This window comes from Dermacentor albipictus, chromosome 1, assembly GCF_038994185.2.
Source record: "Dermacentor albipictus isolate Rhodes 1998 colony chromosome 1, USDA_Dalb.pri_finalv2, whole genome shotgun sequence".
In the NCBI taxonomy this organism is placed as follows: Eukaryota; Metazoa; Arthropoda; class Arachnida; order Ixodida; family Ixodidae; genus Dermacentor; species Dermacentor albipictus.
This window is the reverse complement of record NC_091821.1, coordinates 260,835,470-260,861,495: the sequence shown is the minus strand read 5'-3', so window position 1 is coordinate 260,861,495 and position 26,026 is coordinate 260,835,470. Positions and strand designations below refer to the sequence as shown.

The 26,026-nt window shown below is 46.8% G+C and overlaps 1 long non-coding RNA gene and 1 pseudogene across 1 annotated transcript in view; one reads left to right on the top strand and one right to left on the bottom strand.

Annotated features, from left to right (window-relative positions):
- The window catches only part of LOC135902922 (uncharacterized), a 197,290-nt gene that overhangs the window by 20,598 nt on the left and 150,666 nt on the right, over nucleotides 1-26,026 (bottom strand). The gene's annotated exons all lie outside the window — the stretch shown is intronic.
- On the top strand, nucleotides 1,517-9,256 carry LOC135902866 (uncharacterized; annotated as a pseudogene).

The window sequence follows — 26,026 nt, the reverse complement described above, 5'->3', positions numbered from 1 at the left end:
TAGCACAGAAAAGAAAATAAGGCGGCGTTATCTTTCTGTATTTCTCGCTAGATGCTCGTAAACTACGTTGACACTCCGCTCCCGGTATACTGCCTTTTACATGCAAACCAAAATTTACGGAGCGGGACGAGTACTTTCTCCCTCTTTCCTTCTGGTCCTGTCACTCTTCGCCATGATGCAAACGGTGTCCCGTCGACAAGACGCCTTTCCCGCAGCCATTATAAAGATTCAGCGCCGTATACGACTAGCGAAGGTTGATGGTTTCGCACAGCATGAGCGATGCCTCGGCTTTTTTACAAAGACGAAGTGCACGGAGTCACTGCTTCGTGTACTACAGTGCGGTGCAAGATGGGGTAGGAGCGAGGAGAACGTGCTTGTATACTATATGTCACCGGCTCCCACCTTCTGCACTGGTCTTGCTCCTGCGCTCCTTCACTTGAAGGATGTCGCAAGCGCGGCTGGTTTATTTTGTATTTAATTGCAACAGTTACATTTCATGTATCTCCAGGACTAAGAAATAAGTATCTAAAAGAAAAGATGTGCCGTGGTTGATACAGCAGACAGTAGGCGGTTATTTATATCTACTGGAGGCTGTTGCAGTCGCGAGAGATTTTACACGAAAATAAATGAGGAAAGAGAAGCGTCAACTCTTTCGTTTCTTTTTCTGCGCTATCAGCAGGTGGAGTCATCTGTCATATCACATTCAGAAGGTGGAATGGGACAGCGTATTAAAGCCGACCTCGCTTTCTCCCGTTACCAGAGTCAATCACTGTTGCCTCGTTTACCATACAACTCTCGTCTGCCTCCATAACGTGACCGAAGCAGATTAAGTCTTTCTTCTTCAACTTTGGCCGCATTCTTCGCGAATTCGTCCCTTCCCCGGATATAGTCGTTTAAATTAGATGGAAATTCATGCTAAAGAATTGTAAAATTATAGGCCATTACCTTCCAATATTATATAAAATATTCAACAAGATAGTCTCTAATAGAATAAGAGTAACGCTGGACTTAAGTCAACCAAGGGAACAGGCAGGTTTCAGGAAGCGATACTCAACAATGGATCACATCCATGTCATCAATCAAGTAATCGAGAAACCCGCAGATTACAATCAGTCTCTCTATATGGCTTTCATAGATTACGAAAGGACATTTGATTCAGTCGAGTTACCAGCAGTCATTGAGGCATTACGTAAGCAAGGACAATGGGACGCTTACGTAAATATCTTGGAAATTATCTACAGAGATTCCACAGCTACCTTAAATCTCCACAAGTAGGAAGATACCTATAAAGATAGGGGTCAGACAAGGGGAAATAATCCTTCCAATGTTATTCACTGCGTGCTTGGAAGAAGTATTCAAGCTATTTAACTGGGAAGGCTTAGGAATAAGGATCAACGGCGAATATCTCAGCAACCTCAGATTTGCAGATGCCCTTGTCCTGTTCAGCAACACTGGGGACGAGTTACAACAAATGATTGAGGACCTTAACAGAGGGAGTATGAGAGTGGGGTTGAAGATGAATATGCAGAAGACAAAGATAATGGTCAATAGCCGGTCAAATGAACGAGAGTTCAGGATCGCCAGTCAGCATCCAGAGTCTGTGAAGGAGCACTTTTACCTAGGTCAATTACGCACAGGGGACCCTGATCATGAGAAGGAAATTTACAGATGAATAAAAATGGATTAGAGCGCATTCGGCAGACATTGTCAGATCCTCACTGGAAGTTTACCATTATCATTAAAAAGTGTGGGGGCACCACTCAGCGTGCGGCTAGGGCTGAAGGCAGCTCCGGATCTAGCCCCACACAGTCGCTCCGTGGTACTCCCCAACCCGTAGCGCGGGAATCGCGGCTACGTCGGGTTCGAACGAATAAGACAACCAGCGGCGTCAACTGTAACAACGTTTATTGCTACCAGCAGTAAAGAACACTGGCAGAGGGGAGTCCTCTCAGTAATAAGTAATAATAGGCTGGCCTCGTTGGCCGAGATAGTCAGGCAAATGAGGTCACTCACGAGTTGAGGCAGGTACTCAAGTCCGGCAGGTTAGAGGTCCGGCATCAGAGAGAGAGGGTCTCCCCCGGTGACGCTGTTTTGTACTTTTTTTAGAAGAGTTAAGTGCTGGGCTAGTTGGTGATCTTGCATACTGAAAAGATTTTGCGCCAAAAAACAACACACACACAAGAAAGACGACGACACCGTCTCGTGGTGTCGTCGTCTTTCTTGTGTGTGTTGTTTTTTGGCGCAAAATCTTTTCAGTATGTACCTTTTTACCTTCGCGAGGGGAATGTCCTCCTCGCCCGTCAGCTACCTTCTCGCGAGTCGGGAAGCAAGGGTGCGCGCGCTTCGCGAGAGCGAGGGAGAAGACAAGAAGACAAGACAAGATCTAGACAAGAAGGCCTGAGTGCTCGGCGAGTGACGTCACGCAGAAGAGGCCGGCGGCGCACTTGGGGATACGGGTTGAATGAAGGGAACGCGGCTTGGTTCACTTAGAGGCAGTACGCTTCCATTGACTACTCCACACTTTTTCTTCAGTCGAAACGGCGGAATGAGCAGCAGACCCCTTACAAAGCATTGATTTAGAGGCACAGATACAAAAGAGCTTTGTAAAGCTTGTGCAGGTATTGATGCCAGCAGCTCTTTATCGCGCCGCGCTTTGTCGTCCTTCTAATGTACCTTTTTTGTGAATTATTGTTATTGTACCCCATACTTTATACCTATTACTTCAAATAAATTGAATTCATAAAAACTTTTCCTTCTGTAGTTTTGTACTTATGCTTTTTATGGAACGGCAATGATGAATGTAACGCACTCGATTAGCTTCACAATTGCATACGAAGAATTTTATTGGGGACTCATGTACTTATTCCAATCTAGATTATGCTTAAACGAATAATTTCGCTCTCGACGCACCAATTACCGCAGTCCGCTAACTTACAACAACTCAAATATGTTTAGAAATGGGATATAAAACATTCGTGCAGTTATTTACAAGGAAACAGCTGCCTTACTGCGCAGAGTTTCAGCTTTTCTCTTCCTTGCCTTAGCATTGGCATTCAATATCTTGTCATTCATCTTAAAGCAGTAGAGTAAAGTTTCGTTCGTTCTCCGTCCTCGCTTCACCGTTGGAACTTGAAGCTTCTCGGACGATGATCGGCAGTTGTTCATCAAACGCAGGCAGGAAACGATGAGATCAGATGTACAAGAAATATTTATACGTAAACTTTTCTATATACATGGCAGGTAAAACAAATACATTACAAATTTGAACAATTGAGAAACAAAGTCTCACTCTTCTACTGTCTCAATGACTGTTAGAGCCCAGACTCGTTTTAACGTACATAGTACGGAGGCTCACTGATCTATCAGCAATCCTGATTTCAGCCAAGTCTGAGGGACAGCATGTGGTCCCGATTTTTATAGCCCAAATACACAAAGAAAAAGAAGGCGGTAGGGCCGTTGGCCCGTCCCACAGGTTCAGTTGCCAATCAGAGTCAACCGTTTGTTAAGCCACAACCCACAGGGATGGGCTTACTCTTAAAAATAAACATATTGGAAAACAAAGCTCTTTTCCTTCTTCCCCAAAACTCCGATGCCCTCTCATTTCTTCGTAGTTAGTGACGGGCTTAGCAAAACACGCCAGGTCCGAACAAGTTATCGCTAGACCGTCTCAAATCCCAACGGCGTCTAGGCCGCAACTGTCTCGGAAGCAGGGGCATCGACACCACGTAGTGCCGCTGTACTCAAAGTTTGGCTGTGTGGGACACGGATGGCCCTCCTTGTCCTTCAAACTTATTGTCTGCAAGACAAAGTTCTCCGAGTGCGTGTTTCCAAGACGCCGTCGTCCGAATGCACTCTTTACGTGTGCACCGCATTCCTACAGCGTGCACTGTAAGCTGGCCTTCGACACCACACAGGCAGTCGCACCCAACAACAAGGCTGGCGATTGCGTTCCGGACGCGTAGAAGATTAGGTCCATGCTCACTGCATGCGGCACGGGGTCAGAGTTGCCAAGTCCTTCTTAACCTCGGCGGCGCCTCCAATTAGTCAGGCACACGGGCGCCAGACCCACAATACCTTGTACAGCGATCCCTTTCAAGGCTGGTCTGTGTGACCGTCGGCGGACTGCCAACACCTTGCGCACAATACGGACTTCCCGGAATCGGTACTCGCCCTCCTGGCGCCTGTCGCGACGCGTCACCCAACACCGCGCGGCCCGTGACCCCACATAACACAGAAACGGTTGCCCCGCTGACATGGGGGGGGGGGGGGGGAGGAAGGGCACCCCCTCTCAATACACACAGCACGTGGCCAATTCGTGACACTTAAGAACACGAACAATCAGAGCGACCTTACAAGAGGACGGAGAACGAACGAAACTTTACTGGCGCAGCATGACAGGATCGGCAAGCCCCACAACGAGCAACGAGCAGCGAGCCAGGCGCAAGGAATCAGAGGGCCACCAGCGAATTCCGCAAGGGTTGCAATTCATCTGGACAAGGACGTCAGGCGGCGCCCCCAGCAGCAACGGGTGAGCTGGATTCCTTGCGTTTTGTCTAGGTTGGCATGGCTGTTGTTTGGTGAGGTTAATGGTGTTCACGCGCAGAACAGCAAATGCGAGTGAGGCTAAGGTAAACATTGATACGGCATCTGAACTAAGAGAGGGTCAGAGACGGCAGGAACTACAACGCATCGGAGAGACCGAGTCTGAGACGTCGGATACTGAAATGGATAGTGAGACGCAAGGCGCTGCTCAGGCTCTGGGCACGACAGATCCAGAGGCCATGGCGGTGAGACGCCTGGAGCTGGAGCTGGAAAAGGTGCGCCTACAGCTAGAGTGCGAGCGCATTGCTCTACGGAGAGTGGAGCTCGAGCAGTCGAGCAGGCCGCCTTCGGTGTCGGAAGGAAGCGATCGGCGCGGTGCCATCACGGATGGAATAGCACAATGTGCTAAAGTGCTTAAGGCATACCGGTTGCCGTGTGATGCTGACGTTCCGATATGGTTTGATGAGGTCGAAAAGTTGTTTGCATCTTTTCAAGTACCGGCACATAGCCGGGTACATTTGATCATGCCTGCGCTGGCCGAGCGGGTCCGTTATCTGTTGCGTGGCCTCAATGACGAGGAATGTACAGATTATGATACTGTAAAGAAGGCGGTATTAGATGAACTTAAGCTCACGCCAGCTAAATACTTGGAGAGGTTTGAAAAGGCTTCCAAACGAAAGGAGGAAACTTGGGCTCAGTTCGCGTCCCGCGTTAGAACCTATTTGGCCTATTACCTTCAATCTCGAAATGCAAACACCAAAGAAGCTATGACGGAGCTTAGGGTTGCTGACCGTATGAAAGCCAGTCTAAGCTCAGAAGGCCTTGAATATGTTCTTTTGAAGGAGGGCGAAGATTGGTTTAAGCCAGTGGAGGTGGCGAAAGTGCTCGAGACTTTCGAGCAAGCTAAAGGGAAAGGACGAGCAACTAAGCCAGCCGCAACAGCCTCATTGCCGCAGCACGCAAAACTAGCTGGCCCGCAGAGGACAAATTTAAGATGCCACGTGTGTCATATACAGGGTCACCTAGCCAGAGACTGCCCAAAAGCTTCAGATAAAGAACCGCAGGGGAAGCCACCGACTGTGCAAAAACAAAGGGTACAGAAGGTTGCTGTTGTAAGTGAAGAACGTCCACCAGAGCAAGAAAGGGTGCTAAGCGCTAGAGTACATGTCGTAGCTCAAAATGCTAGCTCAGGGAGGTCGAAGCTGGACCTAATCCCTATCATGTGCGGGTATATAGCAACGGAAGCTGTATTGGACACAGGTAGCGAGATAACGGTCGTCCGTAAAAGCTTGTTGCCCGTCGTTTTACAGGAGCCATCGGGAACAGTAAGACTCGAGTCGGCATTCGGAAAGACCATTCGAGCTAACCTAGCTACGCTGCCAGTAGGCATGCATCACCCGGGGGCTGTGATACAACCGCAGAGGATCGATCTGGTGTGCGCAGTTACAGACGAACTTGCAAAGGGGGTTGACTGCCTGTTGTCAAAAGAAGACTGGGAACTACTACAGGCGCAGGAAAAAGAGTTTGGACGAGAAAATATTCCGCGGGTAGCCAATTCCGCGGGAGTCCGATCAGTTGAAATAGTCGATAACACTGAGCCAGACTGCGGTCTAAGTAGCGAAGAAACGACAGCCAACATCCCTGCATTGCAAGAGAATATTTTGATACAAGATGTTACTGGGGTGCCCAGTCAGCGGGAGGGATTTCGAGCTGCTCAGCTTGCCGCTGAAAGCCTGGAAAAGGCCTGGAATAATGCGAGAAACGGCAAAGATGACATGTTCGTGTCAGACGGACTTTTGTACCATTGGGATTCCTTAGCGGGAGAAGTCAGACAACTGGTCCTACCAGAAGAAAGACGCAATGAGGTAGTGCCGCTCCGATCCCTGACAGCGAGGGCCACATGCGCGGCTTTACTGGAAATTTTCAGTCGTACTGGAGTGCCGGAAACGATCTGTTCAGACGAAGGTACTAACTCTCAATCTCAACTAACACAGTTAATGTTACAAAAACTGGGCTGTCCACCTAGGTTCTCCACTGCCGAACACCCTGAGAGCAACGGAGTGGTTGAGAAATGGAACAGAGTCCTCAAAAATATGTTGTATCATGTAATGGAACGGGACCGAAGAAAGTGGGACAAGCTGATCCCATTTGTTCTGTGGGCGTATCACGAAGTGCCGCATGATACCACCGGGGTGGCGCCGTTCAGGCTATTGTACGGTAGAAGCCCAAATGGGTCCCTATCAATACTGCAGCAAACTTGGACGGGTGAAAATGCGGTGCCCTCAACTCTGAGAGAGAATTACGCCGACGTGGGGAGCCCGCTTACAGCTTTGACAAGGCGAGGGGTTCCTAATTCAATTCCATGGTCGGAAGATGCGCAGTGCGCGTTAGAAAGTAAAAAATTAGCTCTCTGTCTGGCTGTCGCCATGAACACTCCTGAGCCTCATCAGCCGTACCGGCTATTCACAGATGCGTCAGCGACGGCGGCCGGTGCCTGTTTAGCTCAAATGTCAGCGGACGGAAAAGAAAAGCCGATCGCTTTTGCTAGCCATCGCTTTAACCCGACACAAGCGCGCTGGTCGACTATAGAGAGAGAAGCCTTTGCTATTATTTGGGCACTCAAGAAATTTGACTACTGGCTTTTCGGAGCAGTGGTGAATGTTGTCTCTGATCATAACCCATTGTCATATTTGACAACCAGCACCCCGCAGGGGGCCAAGTTAACAAGATGGGCGCTTTCACTACAGCGCTACAATGTAACGGTGCGTCACCGGAAAGGAACATGTAACGCCAATGCTGATGCATTGTCAAGGCTTTCGAATCGTTCATGGGAGCCAACCGATAAAAGAGCAGAAAAGAAAGGATAGACAGAAACAGCCATGCCAGCTAGGACAGGCGTGAATGTTCCCGTTCACCCGAAGGACGTGTGCGTGGGACAGTTCAGCCTTGATGGAACTTTCTGTGGTTGTGGCCGTCCATGTGTGTGAGGGTTATAAGACTGTGCACATACTATGTATATAACCTGCATATGTCACTTCTCTGCTGTTGTGCAGTGCAGTGCGTTGGAAAGTGTTCCTGTACTTACATATGTAGAGTATTTCTTTTGCATGCTCACTGCCATATGACTGTGTTGAGCTTTCGCCCTTTTCTTTTATCGCTGTGAGGAAATAGTTTTTTTTTCGTGGTCCCTTTAGTTCATTTTCCTGTTCCTTACGGGCTCCGCAGCACCCGTTTTGGGCAGCGTATATCAATTTTCTTAGACGGAACCTTCAGAGCCTAAATTTTACGATACAGCGCCCTTTGGCTCTTGTAGTATAGCTGGGAACATTGTGAGCCCAGTATACTCTTTAGGAGGGACGTGTAAGGTCGCTCTGATTGTTCGTGTTCTTAAGTGTCACGAATTGGCCACGTGCTGTGTGTATTGAGAGGGGGTGCCCTTCCTCCCCCCCCCCATGTCAGCGGGGCAACCATTTCTGTGTTATGTGGGGTCACGGGCCGCGCGGTGTTGGGTGACGCGTCGCGGCAGGCGCCAGGAGGGCGAGTACCGATTCCGGGAAGTCCGTATTGTGCGCAAGGTGTTGGCAGTCCGCCGACGGTCACACAGACCAGCCTTGAAAGGGATCGCTGTACAAGGTATTGTGGGTCTGGCGCCCGTGTGCCTGACTAATTGGAGGCGCCGCCGAGGTTAAGAAGGACTTGGCAACTCTGACCCCGTGCCGCATGCAGTGAGCATGGACCTAATCTTCTACGCGTCCGGAACGCAATCGCCAGCCTTGTTGTTGGGTGCGACTGCCTGTGTGGTGTCGAAGGCCAGCTTACAGTGCACGCTGTAGGAATGCGGTGCACACGTAAAGAGTGCATTCGGACGAGGGCGTCTTGGAAACACGCACTCGGAGAACTTTGCCTTGCAGACAATAAGTTTGAAGGACAAGGAGGGCCATCCGTGTCCCACACAGCCAAACTTTGAGTACAGCGGCACTACGTGGTGTCGATGCCCCTGCTTCCGAGACAGTTGCGGCCTAGACGCCGTTGGGATTTGAGACGGTCTAGCGATAACTTGTTCGGACCTGGCGTGTTTTGCTAAGCCCGTCACTAACTACGAAGAAATGAGAGGGCATCGGAGTTTTGGGGAAGAAGGAAAAGAGCTTTGTTTTCTAATATGTTTATTTTTAAGAGTAAGCCCATCCCTGTGGGTTGTGGCTTAACAAACGGTTGACTCTGATTGGCAACTGAACCTGTGGGACGGGCCAACGGCCCTACCGCCTTCTTTTTCTTTGTGTATTTGGGCTATAAAAATCGGGACGACATGCTGTCCCTCAGACTTGGCTGAAATCAGGATTGCTGATAGATCAGTGAGCCTCCGTACTATGTACGTTAAAACGAGTCTGGGCTCTAACAGTCATTGAGACAGTAGAAGAGTGAGACTGTTTCTCAATTGTTCAAATTTGTAATGTATTTGTTTTACCTGCCATGTATATAGAAAAGTTTACGTATAAATATTTCTTGTACATCTGATCTCATCGTTTCCTGCCTGCGTTTGATCAACAACTGCCGATCATCGTCCGAGAAGCTTCAAGTTCCAACGGTGAAGCGAGGACGGAGAACGAACGAAACTTTACTAGTAGTTCTTCAATAAAATGTTCGTGCTACACCACAAAAGGTGCCTTAGTACAAATTCACATTTGTGTGTATCCTCGCAGGCGTCGAACTCTGAGGAATCATCACTTTGTGTAAAAGCACTTTCTTTAATCGAGCAATTAACCTTTCCGTATTTTTCAAAGGTAACTATTTAAAGAAGTTCTGAACATCTTACCCTAGAGTGCGGCAATACAATGAAGCCTGCACGTGGTAACGCCCTAATTCAGGCACTCTGGGCATCTTCATCTTGCGAAACTTGAAGACATGATTTTTCTGCCCCGATTTGTACATGTAATTGCTCCGGCAATTGGACACGCAGCACTTATTAGGTAAATCTTGGCATGACACTCCATATTCCGGAATCGCAAGCACAGCACAAGTGTTGAGACTACAAGCATTCAAGGAGTGGCAAGGCTCCTGGAACTAATCGAGTTGTTGTCGCCGCTGTCGTCCCCTCGGTCCCCTACGTGTAGCCGGGGTTAACGATTGTATGTCTTCCGCGCTTCCTTTTCAACGCAGGTGCGCCGATCGTAGCTTCGTAGCACGCTGCACGGAGCTTCTATGTAGGCCTCTTTTGCGTGACGTAGCTCAAGGGGAGAGGGTCAGCCCGAAGGCCTTAAGTCCTAGAGGGTGTTGGCCTCTCTCGTGTCTATGTCGGCTCTTGACGCTGTTACGATCGGCCTGCAGGAGTACTGCTCTGCAAAGCTATCTCAGTCCGCTGCAGGTGCTTCGATCGACCCGCGGTGGTGGCGCCCTTCAGAGAACCGGCGAAGACGACAGCGCTAACCGACCATGAACTTCCTTCGGAGAATTGGAGACCACGGCAGCGTTAATCCACCATGCGCCTTCTTCGCAGAGTCGGCGACGGCAGCAGGGCTGGCCACGTTTGGCGGACCGTGTATTGATTCGCCGTGGCCTTCATGGTCTCTTTGCAGCAAGAGCTTCTCAAACAAAAGGGTGCTTTGCGATACGTTTTTCTCGGCCCCCACGATTCGTCACAGTCTGCTGACACTCGTGGCGACGACGCGAGAAAGTCAGCTCTGGAATTAAGAGGCGACGGCTGGGGTCAGGCGTGACCATCTGGCTACGAGGACCCTCTCAACTCGGTTTCTGGGAATCCAAAGGGCGTATGTGCGTGTGTGAGCCCTCCCCATCGAAGGCGGGTTGACTACGCCCCAACAACTGTGGACGGTCCGATTGGATGAAGATTGGACAGCAGTTTTTCCTCCCCTAGGGATCCAGGGAGGACAGAGGCTTCTTAAGCAGCAGTTTGTCGGCTGCTGGGGTGTGCTCGTGCTACAGAAGCAGTGTGCTTGGAGCTGGAGTGCTGTATGCTTCGTCTTGCGTGTTCCATTGGGGAGTCACGCTAGACTGTTGAATGTATCCCTTGTTATAATGCAAATATGTAAATAAACCCTGTACTCCTAGTTCTCGATGAGAACAAGTTCCTCTCTACTACCACGTCCCAAGCGTGGGTGAGTCGGACGATGGCATGGGCCAGCTACCACATAGTTCATGCCCAACCACAACCCTTAAAACGCGACCACGACGACTCGGGGGAAGATGGGCGCGTGTGCTCCATACAAAAGAAAGATGTACAGTCAATGCATTCTACCGGTACTGACATATGGGGCAGAAACTTGGAGACTGACAAAGATGCTCCAAAACAAGTTAAGTACCACGCAAAGTGCGATGGAACGAAGCATGACATAAAAACTGTTACAGCGCAAACACATGCAACCACAAAGTATAAAGGACAGGACACAAGCGCTGACTGTAAACTAAATTTTATTAACGGAAAACGGATACCTTATATAAGGGGAAAGGCAGAAGTGAAGGGGGAATGGAGTGATACAATCGGGGAAAATGACAATGCGCATCGATGAACGAACGTGCCAGCAGTCAACGGAATCGGGCTCGAAAAAACAAGAAAAGGAAAAAATTAGGAAAACACTAGCAAAAGGCGAGGGATACGAAGATACAATGAAATCAGTAAGCAGTCGCTTCCAAAAAATGAAGCTCTGCCGCAAAAAGCGATACAGAAGGGGTGCTTACGCACTTGCTGCCATATTTGTGTGTGTGGAACGCTTCCAAACTGACGCGCGCCGTCGCGTCGGCACTCTTGCCGAGAATCTACGTCTCTCCCAAACGAGCCTCGCATCCTGTGCATCCAATTACGTGCGCGACCAAATGTGCGTACTTGTCCTTTAAGTTGCTTAAATTTCGGGCATGTTCCCCCAAGCGTTCATTATTGCAGCGGCCGGTTTGGCCGACATAAGCCTTTCCACACTTCAAGGGAATGGCATAGACCACTCCTGTGGAACACTTGATGAACGGCTTCTCACGTTTTAGCTGGCAACCTCTTTCTTTAGAGTTGCAGATGCGTGGGCATAACTGTGCCAGCTTGTTGGGAGCCGAAAAAACAACGGAAACACCATGCCTGTTGGCTACCTTCTTGAGACTGTGCGAAGTCTTGTGCAGGTACGGCACAACCAAAGGCTTGTCGGTCTTCCGACGGTCATCTTTTCCTCGTGTTCCCAGTTTTAGCTTCTGAAGGAGGGTCTCAGACACCGCAGTCAAGACAGGATGGGGGAACCCCGCCGCCACAAGTCAGCTGGCCTGATTCTCAAAACTTTTCTACATCAGGTGCGGGCACGACTTCTGAAGGGACGATTCCCAACAGTGCGACGCTATAGCTCTTTTTTCAAATACTGTAAATTCTGCATTCCAAAACTGTGAAAAGAGCTATAGCGTCGCACTGTTTGGAATCGTCCCTTCAGAAGTCGTGCCCGCACCTGATGCAGAAAAGTTTTGAGAATCAGGCCAGCCGACTTGTGGCGGCGGGTTCCCCCATTCGGTCTTGATTGCGGTGTCTGAGACCCTCCTTCAGAAGCTAAAACTGGGAAAACGAGGAAAAGATGACCGTCGGAAGCACAAGACTTCGCACAGTCACAAGAAGGTAGCCAACAAGCATGGTGTTTCCGTTGTTTTTTCGGCTCCCAACAAGCTGGCACAGTTATGCCCACGCATCTGCAGCTCTAAAGAAAGAGGTTGCCAGCTGAAACATGATAAGCCGTTCATCAAGTGTTCCACATGAGTGGTCTACGCCATTCCCTTGAAGTGTGGAAAGGCTTATGTCGGCCAAACCGGCCGCTGCATTAATGAACGCTTGGGGGAACATGCCCGAAATTTAAGCAACTTAAAGGAAAAGTACGCACATTTGGTCGCGCACGTAATTGGATGCACAGGATGCGAGGCTCGTTTGGGAGAGGCGAAGATTCTCGGCAAGAGTGCCGACGCGACGGCGCGCGTCAGTTTGGAAGCGTTCCACATACACAAATATGGCAGCAAGTGCGTAAGCACCCCTTCTGTATCGCTTTTTGCGGCAGAGCTTCATTTTTTGGAAGCGACTGCTTACTGATTTCATTGTATCTTAGTATCCCTCGCCTTTTGCTAGTGTTTTTCTAGTTTTTTCCTTTTCTTGTTTTTTCGAGCCCGATTCCGTTGACTGCTGGCACGTTCGTTCATCGATGCGCATTGTCATTTTCCCCGATTGTATCACTCCCTTCCCCCTTCACTTCTGCCTTTCCCCTTATATAAGGTATCCGTCTTCCGTTAATAAAATTTAGTTGACAGTCAGCGCTTGTGTCCTGTCCTTTATACTTTGTGGTTGCATGTGTTTGCGCTGTAACAGTTTTTATGTCAAGTATGCACCAACTCGCCCAGAAAGAAGTTTTAATGAAGGAACGAAGCATGTTAGGCATAACGTTAAGAGAGAGAAAGAGAGCGGTTTCGATCAGAGAGCAAAGAAAGATAGCCGATATTCTAATTGACATTAAAGGGATACTACAGTGAAAAATGATTTCTTCTGCATCAGTAACTTACCGTCCTACAACACCAAAAACACCACTCTTACAACGATAAGACGTTTGGTAAGCCAGAAAAAGCGCAAGAACGAAATAGGGGTGGCGACGCCTACTTGAGTTCCCGCACCTGGGGGTGGTGACGTCTTGTATTTTGATGGCATTTTCTACGGCCTACTAATTATATGTAGCGGTACAGATTGACTACATTGTGTTCTAAAGGAACCAAATATTAAACATGACAAGTTTCGGGAACCTTTATTCAGCCAACGCGGCCCAAATGCGAAAACATACTTTGGAATCCCTGACGTCACGCTGACGCGCCGGCGCTGGGGTTTCGGCGCGAAATTCAAATAGTGATACTTGGACCTTCATTTTCTCATCTAACTATAAAACAATTTTTTTTAATAACTGCCTGCAGGGTTCTCAAAGAATACTCCATTAGTCTAAACTGATTTATTGTTTTGCTTTAGTGTCCCTTTAAGAGGAAGAAATGGCGCTGGGCAGTTCATGTAATGGGCAGGTTAGATAACCATTGGACCATTAGGGTTACAGTATGAGTGCCAAGAGAAGGGAAGCGCAGTCAAGGACGGCAGAAGACTAGGTGGGGTGATGAAATTAAGAAACTCGCAGGCACGAGTTGGAATTGGTTCGCGAAGGTCAGGGGTAATTAGAGATCGCAGGGAGAGGCTTTCTTCCTTCAGTGGACATAAAATAGGCTGATGATGATGACGATGTCAATATGGAAGAGGCCAGCTTGCGTGAATCATCAGGATACGCATGGGTCTTAAAGCACAGGCAGTTTAAGTGAATACTCACAAACAAATCTTTAATTTGGGGATACGCACATCATTGGATTTTGATGCAGGTGAAGTAATAATGGCAAACGCACATTTAAAGACAGTGCGCGAGGTTGAAACAAAACTGCCGTACCTCGCGACATTGACACCAGTGTGACGTGAGGAAAGCTGCGGCGTAAATCTGTTTTGTAACCTCCGGCGATGGCGGCTAATGTTAGCGAAAGGCATTGAGGCACAGGTTCTGCGCGGGAGCAGGAGACGAAGGGCCGTGAGGAGATCAATCCGCGCGGTGCTTCTCTATAGTCCCCTTGACCTCCGCTTCTTACCGGTAGCGCGGCGTATCCCGTCTGGCGTGTAAAATAACTTCGATTACGACGGAAGAACTGCTTTGGCGGCACAGGATCGACGGGCTTGACACATCCAGCTTGCGGTGAGACAGTTGTTGTGTAAGCTACCACGGACACTGACTGTGTCACTCGATGCGGGCACCTGAACTTACTCCGCGTCGTCAGCAATCGATGTTCTCTTTGCTGTTTTTTCATCTTATGTGTTATGTAGCGTATTTTGCGTCTGAATACCAGCGCCAACTTGTATGAAAAGCAAGTAGGCTTCGCGTTATTCCTCGCATATTGCAAATGGGTCGTTGGCTGACCGTTTTGCGGTGGCCATGTTGCCGGGAGATTGCTTGCTTTCTTCTGACATCCTATTACAGACTTGTATGACCACATAGGTTGATGGTTGAACACGCTGCGTCACCCGCGCTCAAACCAAGGCCTGCCATTTATTGCATATTAATACAGCATGACGTCGGCGTTCAAGAGGAAATCGGAATGCATAAAACCAAGGATTGGACGAGCCCAATGCTGCTCAGCCTCGGTGACCTGACGACTACTGGTGCATTTTAAGGTTGCTTCGTCCGATGTAGAAGTGCTCTCCCGCGCTGTGCCAGTGTCACGGGTTTTTGGCTTCGATGCTAGATTGGTACGAGGTTCTTATTTATATATTAAAACATGAGCACACCAGCTACCCATCTTGGCTTGGACCCAAGAATGCGATCCACTGAGAAACTGTTCATACGACCGTATTTGTTTTCACATAATATTTCTAGACCAGAATCTGACCTCTTAGCTCACAACTACGTTTTTAGCGCCAGTGTAAAAACAATTGACTCAGGATTGACGACCATGACCAAATTCCCGGTTATTATGGACTGAAATTCTTGAGGTTTTCATCACGTGACGTCAATGCCGGTGAAGTAGAGCAGTTATGATTAGAAGACGAAATAACGAGCACTGCCTGATAATTTATCCGCCTTTGAGTGGCATCCACGACACAGACTAGCAATAAGTAATACGTGCCGGTCTGGTTGGTATGCAAGTAGGTTATTTGCACGCTCTAGTAAATGAGGCCAAACATTTACCTTCTAAGAGCAAAAACAGCGTGTCGATTTTCTGTTCTTTTTTTCTTTCATACGCAAGAGGGCGCTTGCGTATCGCTTCCTGGCTTGTTTATGTTACCAGGATCAAACAACGACGCAACGCAGTAGTACCCGCATTAATTTTCCTCCCTCTTCTGATGCTGCATATGAATGGCTTCAATTACTGAGGGAACTGTTGCTCGGGGAATGTAACGTGGACATTGTGGTAGTGACTGTTCCATGCCAACAACGCGCGGAAGGTATCATAACCGAAGAACGGAACTAACTGGAATCAAGTTAATAAATTATTATAGCCCCCACTTACAAGCAAACAAAACATGGATAGATTGACTTTTACTGCCGTATGGCTACCTCGAAACTGCCGGTATGGTGGCTAGATAAGTGTAGTAAACTCACGGTGGGTAAACCAGCCTTCTGAAGCCGCCCGCAGCTGCAAAAACTGGTGAAGTTGCAAAACTCGGTCGTCCGAAACCACATTCCGTTGACCAGACTTACCCCCGTACTCACAAATGCAACTCGACTCGACTCTCCCCTTGAAATGCTCCTTGAGGGCGGTTTTTCATTTCACAAATCGCCCTGCACTCCAAGCGCACCTTGAGTGAAGGAATTTCAGGGAAACCCCGCAGCTACCTTGAATCACTCCTAGAGTGAAGTTACTGCGTAAACATGGCTGCCATGCGATCTGTCGCTCGCCTCACCGGCTTTTTCCCATGGACGCCAGCTGCCTCCGTAGCTTTTATTTCATTAACGATGCTTGCGCATTTTAAAGGGCTTCGTTTTAGGGACCGGTGCAATCCTCTGGAGGGCTTCGGCAACTAAACATTTCCACTGCGGCGCCGAGACAGATCGGCCGTCCTGCCAAGAAGACTGCGAGATAGTGCAGCGATTTGTCATCTTTACTGTGGTCTTACCCCGTGCATGAACCAGTTGATGACCTTCACACGGGTATCCTTCGTGCGAGTGCTCCCGAACTACTATCGGCGCCAGTGCGTGCATGTTTCTCGCTGCTGGTCGTACAAGGCCGCATCAGTTCAAGCACGGCGCGATACAGAACTACGGCGGACTTCGAACCTATGAAAACAATTACGAAGATGTCTGCCATCAGTGCATGTATTGCCTGTGTGTTCGATTGTTGGATGTGGATCCGGCTGTGCAATCGCCGACATTCGCCCCGCCTGAGAGGTTTGCACTCGGGTAGATCGTCGCTGACTACGCTGATTCAAAGACGGCGAAGCACACCACAGCAAGGCGAGCTTCTCTACAAACTAGCAGATGGGTTCACTTTAATTTTTGCAGTTGGCCTTCATTTCATGCAGATAGTTGCGCTACAACAAGCACCAACCCGAAATCCCGCGTCTGCCCCTGAACGAAGACGCAAACGGTCTGTGTGGTTACTGAATGTGGAATGGAAATTGTGTTGCGAAATTCAACCTTAGGCCGTAGTCTGGTTCGTGTATCGCGGTTCATGTGCTATATTACATTATATATATATATATATATATATATATATATATATATATATATATATATACATACATATATATACACGTCAGTGCAATATACTGTGCTTATTCAACGCACGTCGTAGTCGTTTGCTTCATTTTACTACCGGGGCCAGCGCGATTTCCTCAGCCACATATATGAGTCCTTCCTGAATATTTATAAAGGCGCAAAAGGCAACGCATCAAATTTTTTGAGCAGTTACCGTCACTTCTGTAGGAACTATACGTGGTATCATAGCATTCTAAAAGACACGCTTCTCGTCCAATTTGTTTTCCTGTGTCTCGCACTGGTAGTATACCGTGAACTTCGAGGAAGGAGACCATATCAACACGTGTTATTCATAATGCAGGAACGTAGGCCCACGGCAGGCACACTTGCCGTAGGGTTTTTCACCTTTCTGCTCAGCCTCGCACGCCGCTTACGGTTAGCCTGTTTTGTGGAAATAATCATTATTCGTATTATATTATTAATATTATTAGATATTATAGTTCCTTCACTGTAATTTATAGCAATCATCCACACTTCTTAAGCTATAGAGTCAGGCATTTAACCTGTATTACATCAACATTGCTACGACATGCTTATGAGAGTCATTTCAAACTAGATTGCTCAGCCAAAGAAAGTACAAATGAAAGCCTCAATGTTTATTCGTATCTGGTATTCCTAAACAGGTGCTATTTGCAGAATTCTATGCCTGCTTGAATTACCTGTAATTTTATGCTCAAAGCTGGAAAAACTGATTCCTTTTCTTGCTGTCGAAAGCCTGCTTCAATGTCGATAGCAAGCTATAATTATTCATTTAGAAAGTGTTAAGCAATGACCATATCTCTAAGCTCATCAATGCGATTTTGTTCCACGAACAGAAGTTTTCTATCTCCTTCTCATCAACGGCCATGGGATGAAACTGTTCACTTTCATAAGGAACAGGATTCAAGCATTCTGGAGTTTCTCCTGAGCATTTGTCCACATCCTACACTGTGTGCGTGTTTGTATGAAATTCTGATGTTGCAATCACAGTGATGTACAAATTTTTAAAAATATGTAGCAACAAGAAAATTTATTTAACTTTGTTTTCAACTCTAAAAGATGTGGTCACGCAGTAACGACCACATTAATAGGCAAAAAAAAAAAACTGCAGATTCAGTGTACGTGGTGGAATCTATGCGAAGTGAAGTTTTTGTCAAGTGGTCAATTAAATGCTGTTAAAGTAGCTGCGATATTATACAGTTGGTCTCATTTTGAACAATCCAACATGTTACCTTTTGCAATGTTTGCTTATGCATCGCATAGGTCACAACCGTAATATCATGTAATGTTTATGCAATACACGGTTCACAAGCTATACCAAAATGCAAAGAGCAGTTAATGTAGATGCACACTGCAAGACATCAACAAAGTGGCGTTTGTTGAGGGAGGGATGGTGCGAGGTGTATGCAGATGAATGCATGAGATGTGCTTATGTATTTATTTATTTATATACCTGGATTCCAAGGAAAGGGAAGCGTAGCAGAGGGCGGCAGAAAGTTAGGTGGGCAGATGGAGGAGGAGGAAAGAGAAAAGAAGAAGGCAGGGAGGTTAACCAGAATAACGTCCGGTTGGCTACCCTACACCGGGGGAATGGGAAAGGGGAAAGCAAAGATCACAGGGAGAGAGAGGAGGGAAGGAAAGAAGGAAATTGCGGCAAGTTCGCTGACGCGTGTGGTTTTACAGAAATTGCCTTAATAGATTAAGAAGTTTGTAGGGACAACATGGCCACAATTAGTACATGACCGGGTCAGTTGGAGAAGTATGGGAGAGGCCTTTGCCCTGCAGTGGGCGTAACCAGGCTGATGATGATGATGATACCTGGCAGGCTGCAAGGTTGCAGTATTAGGCGAGGGGGAATAAAAAGGTAGTTACAAAAGGAAGAAAGGCACAACATTATACAATACTGAACAAGCAATAGCAGAAAAAATTACCGCCCATGCACACCGTACAGACGGTAAACCGGCGAAGCTGGAACGTGCGGCTCCCCTGTTTATCACTGGGTTAATTACGACGGTTTATTAAAGTCTTTCTCAATTACCGGTGACGTCTATGTTTTTTAATGAGGTTACGCACACGTTTGGCTTGGGTTTATCCCATTGTTTATTTAAAATGCCACACCTTGCGCTTCGCATAATCGCCATCATGGAGGGTGCGATGAGTGGTTCATTGTAATAATCCAGCTGGTTCATCAAAGTATTTGTGAATTATATTACGCACTTGTGTTTCGTAATGCGTTAAGCATAGTATTTATGATTCGGTTATGCACTGCAGTTACCAAGTGACACACCGGCACCGCACATTTCATTTCATTAAATACAGGAACACATTTTCGAACCTATTGCGAAGTCAGAGAGAGACTGCTGCAAGCGCACTCTGCTGCGATAGAGAAACGACGTCACTATCGGTGTAGCCAATGGCCCACCACACCTTTGCTGCAAGATAATTATGTCATCATGATCTTGTCTTAACCCCATCCCCCTCTGTATCCTTTTCCTGCAATAATGCGTATATAAATGTACATGTTTTAAATGCGTATGCATTTCTTTGTCTACCCAACGAGAAATATGTCCATCGGTCACGTAAGACGAATGCAATGGCTCATACGCCCGCAGTAGGGTTTCTGTGGTCGGACCACGAGTGTTTCGTCTAGGCATATACAATTTCGCTGTAAAAAAGAATGAACACCCTTCTGCTAGAGACCAAGACGATCATAAGGTGCACTAACAAATTAAAGTTTATTGAAGATGTCGAGTAAATGCTGGTTGACAAGCAATAAACCAAAGTTACACAAAAAGGACAAGCAAGAACTGATGTGTGCCTATAGAGATCCCAACAGGAAACGCATTAATCTCTGAAAGTGCAACAGATGCCATACTGACAAAAGAATCTCCCAGTGTCTTTACCTCTACAGTTTCCATAATTTCTCTAGGCAGCCGATCTGCACAGAATGCTAGCTTCTTCCTGTACAACGCATCCTCGACATCTCAGCGTGCATTCCACCGAAATGTAGCTCAGTGCTCCAAAGCAAACCCATATGGGTTCTTGAAAAGAAAAGTTTTGCATTCGAAGAAAAATTCTTCCTGACCCGGGACTCGAACCCGGGACCACCGCCTTTTCGGGGCAGCCGTTCTACTATCCAAGCTAACCAGACGGCTAGCAGGTGGCAGGCGAAATTGAACTTATCAACAACTCAGAAACAAAGGCACGAGTTTGACATAATAATTCTGCGGAAACCCGCAAGGTGGAGAGAAGTAATTAATAAAGGGAAAATACCCAAACGTAGCTAAGTGCTACAGAGAAAACCCATACGGGTCTCTCGAAAGAAAAGCTTCGCAGTGGAAGAAAAAATTCGTCCTGCGAAGCTTTTCTTCAAGTGCGAAGCTTTTCTTTCGAGGAACCCGTATGTGTTTCCTTTGTAGCCCTTGGCTACGTTTCCGTGTGTGTCTCATTTTCCCTTTTTTTAAGCTAGCATTCTCTGCAGATCGGCTGCACAGAGAAATTATGGAAGCTGTAGACCTAAAAGCGCTGGGAGAATCTTGTCAGAATGCTGTTCGCTAGAAATGAATGCATTTCCTGTACATTAATTTTGCTTCTCCCTTTTGTGTATGTTCGGTTTATTGCTTGTCAGCCAGCATTTAGTCGGCATCAGGGGCGTGGCCAGGGAGGGAGGGGGTTCATAGGGCTTCAGCCCCCCCCACTCCCGAAATTTTTTTGTGCTGTCATGCACCGCCGACCAAAACAACCACCGGTGCCAGAAATCCTGGATTTTGTCTAGAATGTGTTTTTCGCTCTCGAAAAGACATTTCGGCGCGAAGATTGTGCACTCGGGCTGGATTTGGTGCCAACGCCCATGCACCTGGAGTCACATAACGCAAGGAGCGCCATCCGCGCACAAATTTTCAAGGGCGTTTCGATGGCGAGCGGGCTCGTCGCCGCATCTCGCGGAGGCCGCGGAACCTACACAGCGCATGGATTTCAAACTGTATGGGTATAAAAATTGCATAGACTTTCGATACGAAAGGTGCATTGACATTTCCAAAGTCGCTCGTGCTTTAGATTTTCAGTTCCGGATCTTTGTGGGTTTGATGCTCTTATGAACATTCGGCGCCAAAGGTGCATTGACTTTTCTAAAGTCGCACATCGGACCATACAACGAGACAAGACAAATGAACACACTATCATAAGATATATATATATATATATATATATATATATATATATATATATATATATATATATATATATACATGTACACACTGTTGACAAAGCACGCAACGAAGTCCAGTGAGACGAAGCACTGTGATGGTTCATTTGTTATGTCATGTCACCAGCGCCAAAGCATCCATGTCAAGGCACTAAAGGCACCACCTACGTCCTTATTTATTTTTTCTACTTTGACTTTTATTCACGACGAGACACTGAACGTCTTCAATTTCCTTGTCCTCGCTACCCGTGGGCTGTCAGAGCCAGCCAGAGGTCATGCGTATTTCACGTGTTGCCCTGAGAACCACGCGGCGCACTTCGGTGCGCGTTCGTTTTTCTCTGGCCGAGTGCACTTTGGCCTCACAGATGTTTGGACGCTTTCTGGCTAGCAGACGAGAAAAAGAATCAATGGTTGCTCACCGCCACCACTGTGGGGACTCGGCGGATTGCAACACATTTGGTTGAGGGCATCACCTTGATTTTGATGTTATCGCAACCTTATTTAAGGGGAAATGAGACATCCACCTAATCGTAGCAATTGCTACAAAGGAAACCCATACGGGTTCTTCGAAAGAAAAGCCTCACAGTTGAAGGAAAATTCGTCTTGGTCCGAGACTAGAATCCGGGACCACCGCCTTTCCAGGGCAGCTGCTATACCATCTGAGCTAACCAGGCGGCTAGCAGATGGCGGGGCGAAGTCGAATTTGTCAACAACTCGAAGCAAAGGCAAGAGTTTGACGTAATAGTTCTGCGTAAACCCGCAAGGTGGAGAGAAGTAATTTATAAAGAGAAAATGAGACATCCACCCAATCGTAGCAATTGCTACAAAGGAAACCCATACGGGTTCCTCGAAAGAAAAGCCTCACAGTTGAAGAAAAATCCGTCCTGGTTCGGGACTCGAACCCGGGACCACCGCCTTTCCGGGGCAGCTGCAATACCATCTGAGCTAACCAGGCGGCTAGCAGATGGCAGAGCGAAGTCGAATTTGTCAACAACTTGAAGCAAAAGCAAGAGTTTGACGTAATAGTTCTGCGGAAACCCCCAAGATGGAGAGAAGAAATCAATTAAGGGAAAATGAGACATCTACCCAATCTTAGCAATTGCTACAAAGGAAACCCGTACGGGTGCCTCGAAAGTCAGTCATACATAATGAGGTTTGCACCAGCGTTCTGTCTTTCATGGTGGCTAATCTACACGCTAGCATGCGCAGCGTGAGCACACAGCTCGGTGTGTCCAACTCAACTATGTGGATGATCATGAAAACAGCTGGACTGCACCCCTATCATCGGCAGTTGCATCAATGCCTGGAGTCAAGGGATCTCCAAAAGAGACTCAACTTTGCGAATTCGGTTTTGACTCACGAGGAGCAGGATTGTGACTTTCTCCCTTTTCTTTTCCCGAACTTGTCGAGTAAATATCCACAACGCACACTATTGGAGTGAGAAAATTCTCCAATGGCTCTGAAGATACCACCACCAATATCAGTCGTCTCTTAACGTTTGGTGAGGGATATATGACAGCACAGTCACTGGCCCAGTGTTTTTTTACAACACTGTGACCGGTAAGAGGCATGTAAGTGAGTTCCTCATAGGGCTGGTTGAAGACTTCTTCTGCAGCATGTCACTAGACCGGCTAGACGCGATGTGGTATCAGCACGACGGGGCCCCAGCTCACAGCTGCAGTCAAGCGCGAGCATGGCTTAATGTTACCTTCCCAGGGCAATGGATAGGGAGAAACAGGCCTGTCATGTGGCCGGGAAGGCCACCCGACCTCTACCCTCTTGACTTCTTGTGAGACAATATTAAGGATCACGTATACACGACGGAAACGACAACTCCAGAAGCCTTACAAGAGAAGATAACTGAAGTCTGCCACAGCATTTCACTGACGGTGCTCAAGGCAGCGACAGAAAGCCTTCTCAGAAGATCCCAGCGTTCAATCGCTGCAGAAAGTGACTTATTCGAGCAGTTGCTGTGAAAGCGCACGAAAAATAAACGTAAATTCAGTGAAAGACTGCGTCTGGCTATTTAGCATACTCTTATTCTACCATTTTCAGCCTTCTGAAAACTGAGTTTTTATTTAGGGCAGTTCAATTTACTTACAGCTATCGCGAAATGACGGACCTGTTGCTTCCGGCAGCACGAGCAATAACCGCTACGTCTGCTTATCTATATCACCAACTTTCGCGAGGGTAGCACATCGCTGGCGTAAATGGCACAGCCAACGCCTACGTGGCTGCCTTGTCGGCTTTTAAGTGGCAGCGCGCCTATGGCTGTTATGTGCGCGGAACGTTTTGGAGCACTGCAATCAAGAAGCGCAGGCGGGCGTGTTACGTAGAGTTTTGTAGTTCGCGGGCATCATCAGTAAGCTAAAATACACTAATACCTAATAGATACAAAGACATAATCTGTTTATTCGGACGTTTTGCAAACCACTCTTCAAGTTTCTAATTGGAATTTCTTCCCTGGCTTCGTTACATCAGAAGTTGGTTAATTAATCTTGACTAAAAAGCAAATTAAGCCAAAAAAAAGAAGCGTGACACACTACATACAAAAGTGAGTAACATGCGTTTGGCTGCGTCGTCTTAGAGTGCATCGGCATATTTTTAAACTCTGGCTAATGTAAGCTGAAACACCCCGTATACAGTGACTTTTGCTTAGATATGTGCAGTCAACCGCAAAATCTTACGGGACGCAGGATCTGCCAGTGTGGTGACACAGCCTTGAATTAAATGTTCCAGCATGTAGTAGCCTTTGCCACCTGCACAGTGATTCATTAAGTACGAATTGCCATGCCTTAACAGTGCAGGAATTCACATTTGCAAGGGAAACCGCATGCCGCAAGCTTTTGCTGTTGACTGTACATTTATTGATGACTTACACGCGCATTTAAATATCTTGTTGCGAGGTTTTGTGGATACATGCAGTGAACTTTGTTTCCAGTGACACTTTTTTGCTCTTTATCAAGCAATTTATATTCGCATTTGTGTATTCCATCGTGTCTTCGGATTTCTAACGTATATATATTTTTATAACGTATATATTTTGCAGAAATCCTGCTTTTTATATGTGATCTCTGTTGCGACTATAATTTCGGTGCAATTACAATACACGACCAGGGACAGTTGCTCCTGCGCAATACATTGGAACGAAAGACAGCGTCATTGAGAGTTGTCCTTGGCCGTTGCATATGTACAAGAATGTAAAAACGGTTCTTGAATGACAAAGTTTCATTAAAGTATTTGTCCTCAACTTGTTCATTTCACGGCGTTTACACGTATCATATCAGCGGCATGCACTGATTCGCTCGTTTCGAACTGATATAGTTCTAAAGTTCGTGTGATATTTTCTTTACTTAATAAATAGACCACAACATGGAGGCATTGATATCACTCATTATTGACACAGTTTTTGGGACATACGAATATATTTTTTATGAAATAATACATACTTGTCTTGACACTGTGTAGCGTCCAAGAATTCATTCGCAGCCTCTTTGGCAATGGCGATGCAGTTATTATTCGTGTATTTTATCCGTCGACAAATTCTGTAAGGAGGAGGCCGAGCTCCAACGTTAGCCCCCCCCCCCTCCCCCTCCTCCTCCAACAATATTTCTGGCTACGTCACTGCTCGGCACCTACATTAAACTTTCGGTTGTTAGATCATCTCGGTTTTCTTGTTCGTCCTAAGTGTTCTCTGGCGCTGTTTGCAGCCAGGCTATTCTTCATTTTTTGAGACTGCAACACGTATGCCACTTTAATGGCCCTTATGATGCTTCCGTGTGCCTTATATAATTTTTTGTTTGGGCAATGTTGCAAGAGTGTAAACTGTGAAGCAGCAAGAACAGGGCATGCTAACTTCTAACTAAATAGTTCATTGTGAGAATGCAGTGATTTATAAAGGTTACCAGAAAGTAGTACAGCAAGAAAGCCTGATAAATACCAATGCCTGATGAAACCATACAATAAATATACAAGTCCAGGAAAAAAAAAAGCCTTGTGATCACCAACTCTGCATGCAACTACCTTCCAAGAAGCAAGTTTTTTCCCCCAATGGTATGGTAATGGAAGATTGTGCTTGCATAAACAAGCTGTCAGTCTGTCTATTGGAAAAAGAACAGCGTTTCTTGAAAGGTGCTGGCATGCATGATTGGCGATTGTAGTTATTTGTTTCTTCCTACACTTGGAATTTTTATCCGTGTTTTCTTTGTGTAACACTTTTATTTATGTTTGGTAGCGTCTAACACCAATTTTTGCCTGGCCGTCCTGCTGCCTTTTTTTTCTGGTAAATTGCACAAATTGCCGCATTTTCACAATAAATATTTGTTGAAATGTAGCCCGCATCCTTCTCTAGCGTCATCCTTTGACGCTGTTTCATGCTATGCACCCTTGCAACATTTATGTGTGTGTGCCAGTATGTGTGTGAGTGCTAGAGATTTGCATGTGAAATCGGGGTCTTGGGCGGGAGTATTGTTCTTCTCCTGTGCAGCCTCATCGATTCATTAATTACAGCGCAACAGAAAGCCAATAGACAGGACCGAAGTGAAGGTACAGAGTGCTTTGAACTTGTTCGTTGTCTATTTTTTTCGCTGTAGTTAATAATGAATTCACGCCAACTCATCCAGTTTTCATTTCTTATCTTGGGCTCATGAGGCCACTTGTGTCCTGGAATATCAGCATGGATATATATCATGCAATTTAATTTCTTGGCCGTGTGCTTGCAAGTCATATGTGAATCTCCCAATTTCCCTGACAACCTTGTGTGATGTGTAGGTCCCAACAGTTTCTGGTGAATGCATGCAGGCATGCAGGATGTTGTCTTCTGCAAATATGCACTGCAAGTGCTGCTTTGATTGCTCTCAGTTCAGCTTTTCTGGTTGTATGGCATATAATTTTGTGTAGTGTACGTCTTACTATTGTTACACTGTTACTGCCACATCAGTGTATTATATGTTGCTGGTGTTTGTTTGTGTCATGATTAGCAACCTCTTCTGTGTGTTTGGCAATTGCATAC